At 44.6% G+C, this 8,440-nt stretch overlaps 1 pseudogene; it reads right to left on the reverse strand.

Moving 5' to 3' along the window:
- Positions 1 to 217: 217 nt before the first annotated feature.
- LOC147429879 (uncharacterized) lies at positions 218 to 3,182 on the reverse strand (annotated as a pseudogene).
- Positions 3,183 to 8,440: the final 5,258 nt, after the last annotated feature.

The following is an 8,440-nucleotide window of genomic DNA, read 5'->3' on the forward strand; positions in this document are numbered from 1 at the left end:
CCATTTTTCGGAGCGCACATGACTTCGCCCTCACCGGTGTTTGTGCCTCAACGAATCTGTGAGTCTCCTAGTCTTGTTTGGTTGGGGGCTACCATCGAGTGCATCCAAAAGAGGATCAATGATACTTGATAGCCTGCCATGCCCAAGCCGTGTTTGCGTGACGTTGGCTTGAATTTGTTTAATGCTACCTCTACATGGCATGCTCGCCTTCTTTGGCTCATGGATATTTTTTAGGTTCTCCATAGAGATCTTCACTTGTCCAAGAGCTACCTCCTTTTGCACCAGTCCATGTGGACAAATTATTCGGAAGCTGTTGCAAGAACTATCCACAATAGGCAAAATTGCATGTATCATCGAAAAATGGCTTTGTAGTATTAGGCGCACTCCATATAGATGCTTGCATTGGGAGGACCAATCTGGGCAATCACAATAGGAGGACTGTAAACTCACGTGATACCAAGTGTCCGAAGACATGCTCTGAATCTTGAATAGCAATATAGATTCGTTCACCACCTGAAAAGTAGATGGATTAGACTCATATCGTTGAAATAACTTCTCCCCACCAGCTAGTGCTTTGGTTGCACTCTTGCTTGAGCCATACACATCAAAACGTTTAGAGTACACTATTGACATACACACAATGAACTTGTTTAGGAAAAGTAGCTGATATAAAAATGCAAGAAGAATGATCAGTTCTCACCTAGCTCTTGCTTTTGCTTGAAGGACTCCAATAGAGTTCCTCCCATCTAGGTTCCACTCCTTGCATCACCAACAAGTGCATGCAATAGATCCTTCCATCCAACAAGGTGTACTTGATATACTGCCTTAATCTCTCCACCAGATTTTTAGTGTCCACATTGCCATGGGGAATAAGCACCCAAACTTTGGCCAACACTCACGCCATATACATGACTTTGAGCACCATCCGTTGGATACATAACATTGAATATTTGCATGCTCGGAGTAGTCCAATAAGAGTTTCTGAAAGAGAGCTTTGAAATCATCCTCACACTTTGAATGCATAAGGTTGCACATCATAGAGTATACTTGATCTCGCAAGTCTTTTGGCACTTGGGGCAAAAGATTATCTACCCAAGCCTTCTTGGCATGAAACCAGCAGAGCAAGACATGGCATGCAACTTGCACTCGACACCCTCCGTTGTCTTGAGCCCAACAAGCATCATAATCCCTAATGGTTCTCAAGATAACATTCAGCTCTTGAGGGCACTTATCTATTAGAATTGCATTTGGCCGAATGCTACCCATCCTTGAAATATTATGCGGATGGTCAATTCAAGGGCAATGCTCTCTTGACATGTCCTAGGGTCACATGTGCACATCATCAACCACATAGGCAATCGGATCCCAGCCTGATTAGGCAAAACAACTGCATATAATGACAACCCATACACATTTGTCTTGAATGTGCTGTCCACAGCCCATGCATTATGTCGTGAGAAGTTGAATACACATCTCCAACATCCAACTATCTTGAATGATGATAACAAATGGCTTCTGGATGTCTTGCAATGCATTTGGATTGTATGGCTGGACATATGCAACCTTTCAAAAGTAGCAATCATCTACATAAGGATGCAAGGACAACATATAAAAGTGAAAATGAAACTATTGTTGTAAAAGAAGCTACCTTCCCATCAGCTTGTAGCTTCAAAGCCTCCATATACATCCCCGACCAATCATTTTTTAATGTTCGACCTAAAAGAAAATATCTTAGGTCAAGAAAATGCTATATAGGTTGAGAGCATAAGCAATGAAAAGTACTACCTTGAAGTCGCAAGCTATATACGAGCTGCTGGACCTCCTTTGGGATCATGAAGAATCGAAAAGTCACGCAATCTACTAGAGGAACTTGTTGCATGTGCAAGTTTTGTTTTGAGACAGACATTTTGGCAACGTGGTGAGATGTACCCACATCAAAGTAATCTTCCATGCAACAATGAAGCACTCGTGGATGAACCGGTAGATAGTATAAGTCAAGTTGAGAGCCAGGAATATGGCCGTGATGCATAGCATGGAGAACAACAGTAACTTCATCGACTTCTTCTTTGAATAGCTAGGAATATGGCCGTGATGCATAGCATGGAGAACAACAGTGACTTCATCGACTTCTTCTTTGAATTGCACTCGTGCCTTGAAAGGACAACCACACTTCTTTGTTTTTCTCTCTCAACGCTTGTCTCCTCCACGATGCCTTCTTGAGCCACCACGATGACAAACATAGATGACTTACCAAAAATTACTTGGGTTGATCTTATCTTGACAAGTCTCACCTTATGATTAAGCTCAATACTCTCTAGTGCATCATTCACGTGGGCTTTATCAGTTAAAATTCTCTCACTTGGGTTATTCTCATTAGCATTCAACTTTCCTTCAACCTTATTTTACATAAGCAATTGGGGAAGGAGTGTTGGATCCTTGCTGCACACTTTGCAAGATCTAATCATGTCTCTGATAAAGGAAATAGGTATGCCATGTTTTCTAACATCTGTACACCATTTTGATTTGAAAATATCAATACTTTTTGACATGCCAAGGTGAGCCCCTTGCGGATCAATGTGACATTCTTCTATGATAGCTGCCCATTGCTCAATTGGTGCAATTTCTAGGGGAGGCATCTTCAAGAAGAGCTTGGTCGATCCATCATGTTTGGGTCCTCAAATATATAGATTGTCCTTCATCCTGTTCCACCCCTACTTCTCAAAGTGTAGTCAAAATTGGGTTGCAAATTCTCTTCATATCTCGAAGCATTAGGTCGTAGCTTGCTTGATCAAAACTAAAGAAGTGGTGAGAAAGATGCAAGGATGGATTAGGAGACGGGATCCTAGGTTTGACCATGTGGATTGAGTCCCCATTTGAGGCTCCACATGGTTGCTTTTGAGGGAACTAGGCTCCAGCTTTTGATGGTCGGCACTGCTTGAGTTCCCTTCATTCAACGAACCATTATTAAAACCCAAGGAATCCTCAGAATCCTGGCTTGAATCCGATTTAGATTCGTTGCTCACCTCTATACCCTCATTCAAATAAGGTATAGCCCCATCCATTTTACCCTTCATGGCTTCTTCTTCCTGCCAAGTCACATTGAGATTGATGTTTTAAGAGTGTTTGATCCTCTCTTTGCCTTGCATTACCTCCTCTTCCACCCAATCTGCATTTAGGTCCATCCTTTCCCCCGTTCTTGCCAAGAACACCCAAAAATTAGAAACCCTGCAATCACCCAAATTTGAATTCTCCTACATGCATGTCGATTTCCCACACGCCAGCGTGGATGCCTTTCACCCTTTTGACCCCGTCACGTGGGCATGCCTGTTCGGGTTTAGTTTTTGCTGAGGTGGACCACCAGGCCGGCATGCCTATCCGGGTTTAGTTCTTGCTGATGTGGATCACCATGCCAGCATGCCGTTCGGGTTTAGTTTTCAAGTGGCGGACGCCCCATATCCCCCCGATAGCCGTGCACCCACTTCCCATCCCTTGATCCCATTGCCACCCCTCATTAAAGGCTGGGTGTTACTTAGTGTTGAGGTATGCCGGGCCAAATTGAGAGAGAAGGGGGACTCATCACTAATTGACACCTGACACCTCCCTAGGGAGGTGGGATCAATGGCCCACATTAGGCATCGCGAGGTGGGTGCAATCTCGACCATCCGATCGCCGTTTGAACTAGGTGTGAACTTGGGAGGTATGTGCACCACACCAAATTTGGTGTGAACTTGGTGCGAACTCGACGTGAACTAAGTATGAGCTTGGTGTGAACTTGGAAGGGTATGCACACCACACCAAATTTGGTGTGAACTTAATGTGAACTCGATGTGAAGTAGGTGTGAACTAGATGTAAACTTGTCTGCGGCACCGTGATTTATAAACTTACCACACACATATCTTCCAACAAACGTGTGATAGCTTAGTGGTTAGAGCTAATTCCAAGTGGGTGAGGTTAGTGGGTTCAAGCCTCGGATCTGGTAAAGTGGGAATCTTTTGCATTCCCTAGGCAATCCAACGATCACAACCAACCGATGATCTTGAGCCATTGATCCCACCTCCCAAAAGGAGGTGTTAATTAGTGACGGGGAGCAGGGGGCATCATCAGCAAATGCGTTATAAAGAAATGGACCGGCGGTCCAAAGTTGAAGTGGACGGATCTCGACTCATGAGAACAACTGTGCGGCGGCTGCCTAAGATTCGGACGTGGCACCTTGAGGTTGGCAGCCCGGTGAGCTAACCACGAAGGCGCATGTGGCTTGTTGACACCCAAGTGAATTCACATTATAATAAAGTTGATCGTTGTCTACCCCCCTTCATGCCCTTGTTTACTTTTTGTGTATGTGTTTACTTTTTGCATCCAACGTCTGCATGCGTCTTTGGTTTTGTGCCCGCACTTCTCCGTCATTGATCCCGTTTCCCTGGCTTCATTCAATACCCCGTGTTAGATATTCTTGAGGAGGGCCACATGTTAAGCTGAAAATCGTCTCTCTTTTCTAAGAATGGGAGTGCTTAGACTGCTTGTGATCCCAAGTGCTCCTTCCCCTTTCCTGCTCTCGTCTAGTTCACACTGCCCCTTGACGAGGAGATAGTTTATAATCGAGGCATGCATGATATGAAATGCGATTGGGCCTCATGGTTAGATCGGTTGTCCTCTTATGGGTGGGGCAGCGTGTTCAAGTCCTCATCGCATTTGCCTCCGAGAAGTTAACGGGTTGTGGGACTGTCTGGGGTATAGTGCCGCCCATCTCGGCTGATCCAAAAATTGACCTCTATTTTTCCCGACCAATCACTTTTTGTCACTGCGGACATGCCCACATAAGCCAATCGCTTTGTGCGGCCGTCTAAACCCGACTAGCCCTTAGCACTAAAGCCCATGAGACTAATGAAGGCCCCATCATGGGATCCGCCATGAGCATCTGCACGTGGGAGATATGATACAAAATCGACAATCAGATTTTATTTGAGCGTGTCCAAGTTTATTTATTTTTTTGTAGTATACTTCTGCTTGCCGAAGTTCACTTTATATGTTCATGTTTGTGGATAGGGAACACCAAAAGCCACACGTGCACCCGGTTAAGGCATTGGGCTTCCACAATGCACGCTCTGGTTTGAATCTGGTGGGGGACATGCCACATTGATTTTTTGTTTGATGTGGGACAGGGTCTTCATTAAAGACCCCGTGCGACTTAGAGTCCAGGCTGACCCACCAAGGGTAATAATAAGGGCAATGAAGCCAAGGCCCAGTAAGGATCAAACATCGAATTACATATTGATGCGTCATTGAATTCATAAGGGCGTGGTCACGCACGGCTTACTTATACCTTATTGGGAACTAAGCCTACTAAGAGAGACCCTGCAATGATTGGAACGCCAGAACCTCCCTTCGTGGTCACGCACTAAGAAGTTAGAACAAAGCCAGGTTGACTTGCAGTTGTAGGTGAAACTTCAACGTAGGCTCTTTTGATACCGCATGCAGTCGGGAGGCTTTCCACACACACACACACACACACACACACACACACACACACACACACACACACACACACACACACACACTCAAAAAGTGGGAGCACTACAAAGATTTCCAAACTTGCATTAAAGTCCAACTTCGGTTACCTTTGCAACTATGCCTATTCTGACATAATTGGGAAGTGCAAGCATAGTACAACTAAGGTAGATTAGCTGCTTGCGTGTGGCCATGAAGCAGGCTTAGTTATTTGTTAGTATAACTCGAAACTAAGCCTCATGTGACCACCACCTAACTAGTCTTGTTTGGTTGCCCTTGTGGTAGCAATTTGAGGGTGCATTCAGATTGCCAAGAGCCACGAGCATGGGCAATACTTTTGTAGCGTGCATTTGTTCACATTGCACATAGATGAAAATACACAAGTTGCCTAGCAACAAATCACACTGTGCTTCACAATTATCTCGGTTGGTGCAGGGAGGTCAGGTCGGGGTTGAGGTGAAAGTGGAAGGGAAATCAAGTAGGTCTAAAATCGATCTTGATTAGAAGAGGGATGATTTTTTTCTTGTTTTGTGGAGGGTTGCCCACATGTAGGGAATGACCTCTCTCTCTCTCTCTCTCTCTCTCTCTCTCTCTCTCTCTCTCTCTCTCTCTCTCTCTTTTTGTAGAAGGCAAGGACAGTCCCAACAGGTGGGAACTGCTCCTTAGAAGGCCGACCAATGGGAAGCAAGAACAGCTACACTGATAGTAATTACCGCAGTTACTGTAGTAACTCTGAGAGCTAGAAATAGGACCCGCTACACTGTAAACGGGCTTTTGGCTTTTTGACTCTTTTGGTTTACGAGCTCTTAGCTTCTAGATTCACCCCTGTAATCATTCATTCCTGTAATCAATCCTCATACTTCATCTGAGCTTAAGCCTGTTGTACACTGTACTGATTATCCTTGAGCTGTTGATCTGAATCTACAAATACCATTTCCCATCTTCCAATTGCGTCTTTCATTTCAATACATCATTCCAATTCATTTCTCTATTTCAGTTCAGTACTCTGTTTTAGTCCTCACGAACTGAACTGCCTAGATAATCAGTAGCTCTGAACTCTAACACTAGGATAGCTGTCTGAAGAGATCAGCTCTCATTCCATTTCGGCAATCATGGTGGCTAGAGCTGATTGCTCTTAGACTAGCAAGCTCTGTCTCCCAGTTAGAATTCTTAGCTGCAAACATGCGGCCCAGAGTCAGTCATGGTCAAAAATCATCAACCCGGTTGCGCACTGGTTCCACACGAATCAACCCTATTCCAGACGTGTCAGAAAGAGAGTCTGATACTAAGAAGGACCCGAGAGTGAGATTGAGGCTCATTAGGAGCAGAGTAATGCTGAAGAGGCCAAAGACTTTCAGCATTCCAGTCACTCAAGGAGGAGGAGGGCTGAGCGTGAGGAACGCAAAACCAGGGCTCAAGGTTCTCGGTCCATGCACAAGACAACTGAAGCCAAGGGTAGCAAAAGGCAGTCGTCATAGTACAAGCAAGAAGGCCAAGGAAGAGACTGAGACTGAAAATAAAACAGAAGGTCATTGGGATGCCGACATTGATCATTACAGAAAGTCATCCAGACGTAGTCAGGCTACCAAGACCAGAGGAAACAAAGCTGATACGGATAGGCATGATTACACTGCTTCGTTAAAGATTTATTTTCCAGTGTTCAAAGGTGGGAAAAAAGATGATCCTGATGTCCACATTCAAGCCTTTGAGCAATATGCTGAATTAAAGAATATTGATGAAGATGAATGGGGAGAATATGTTTGTCAAACACTGAAGGACGCGGCAAGGAAATGGTATTACCACTATTCGACTTGCCAGCTCAGGTCTTACAATAAATTGATCAAGGCTTTCAAGCTTGAATACTCAGACAACAAAGGTGATGAAGACATTCTCTGTGAGCTGGACAAGATCAGACAAGGGAAATTGTTTGTAAGAAGCTATGTGGAAAAGATCAATGAGTTAACCAGGCAGTTGCAGAAACCACCTTCAGAAAAAAGACTGCGTGGATGGTTTCTGAATGGGTTTCACAGTAAGAAGCTGAGAGAGCAAGAGGTCCTTGCACCCACAAAAAAGTTCAATGACTTGGTGCAGCAAGCTCTAAAGCTCGAGCATCAAGCCAAGAAGGAGAGAAGCCACAGGAAGCGAAGGTCTAGCAGTAGCAGCTCTTCTATTGAGAATTCCAATTCTAGTGAGACTTCCAGCATCTCTGATAGTAGTTCAAAAAAAAAGAGCAAGGACAAGGCTAAGAAAGGGTCTTGTCGAGGAAACTTGATGAAATGGCCAGGCAGATTGCTGAAATCAGCCAGACCAGACAACCAGTCAGGAGGATGGAAACCTAGTGCTCCAAATGCAAATCCAAAGATCATGTTTCCAATGAATGCCCACAATGTACATACTGCAAAGCGTATGGCCATCTGTGGAACAACTGTGGTATTTGAATCCATCATTTCAAAAACAGTAAGGATCTGTCTCTGGTTGCATTTACAAATGCTAAATCAGCCAAGGTAGAGATGACCAGTGTTCCTCGAGAGGAAAAATCAGGTACCAGTGGGAATGGTACTGGGCGCGGCAGATACCAAGGAGGTACTGGCCGAGGTAGAGGTTGTGTTAATTTCCAAAACCAAAGTCTTAACTGCTATACTTGTGGGAAATATGGGCACTTTGCAGCACAGTGTCTAGAAGCACCTAGTACTGCGGCGGCTACTGAGGCGAAAGCCCTAGAACCAGTTCCAGTACGGGCAATCACTTGCAATAAAGGGGTGATTATTGAATAAATTCAGATGAGCCTGTGAAACCAGGGAGTCCTGCGAATGGACTCAACAGAGAGAAGTCTGAAAGGATAAGGGCAAGGAGAAGGTAGTCGATGAATGGCAAGAGCAGTGAGACTGATAGCTAAGATCACAGAGGATCTAGCTAAGAAGCTACTAGAGTAGC

Source organism: Adiantum capillus-veneris, chromosome 22 (assembly GCF_014529385.1).
Source record: "Adiantum capillus-veneris isolate H3 chromosome 22, ASM1452938v2, whole genome shotgun sequence".
Lineage (NCBI taxonomy): Eukaryota > Viridiplantae > Streptophyta > Polypodiopsida > Polypodiales > Pteridaceae > Adiantum > Adiantum capillus-veneris.